Here is a 344-nt window from a genome sequence, read left to right as displayed (position 1 = left end):
AGATTTTTTCAATTGTACTAATTAAAATAATGATCAAATAATTGATTGTTTCTAAGATAGAAATGTTATATTAAAAACTTTTATATACAGTGTAGTCGCAATAAATTATATAAATGCACGATTTAATCATTTTTGCAAGTAAAATATCTTAACAAGGAGTTATCGTACTACTCCGCCAAGTTGACTCCCCCGCCGCCTCATTGGACCCGCCATTATTTTTTTCCAACCGACAACACTTCCTTTTTGGAAGACTCTTCCACGTTAACGCCTATGTCAGCTTCGAGGAAAGTTCAACTGATCATTTTTTCCTCGTATTTTCCACAATACGATGGAAGGTTTAGGTT

This window comes from Cupressus sempervirens, chromosome 9, assembly GCF_028749045.1.
Source record: "Cupressus sempervirens isolate cs-2001-9-10 chromosome 9, ASM2874904v1, whole genome shotgun sequence".
NCBI lineage: Eukaryota > Viridiplantae > Streptophyta > Pinopsida > Cupressales > Cupressaceae > Cupressus > Cupressus sempervirens.
This window is presented reverse-complemented; position numbering follows the sequence as displayed.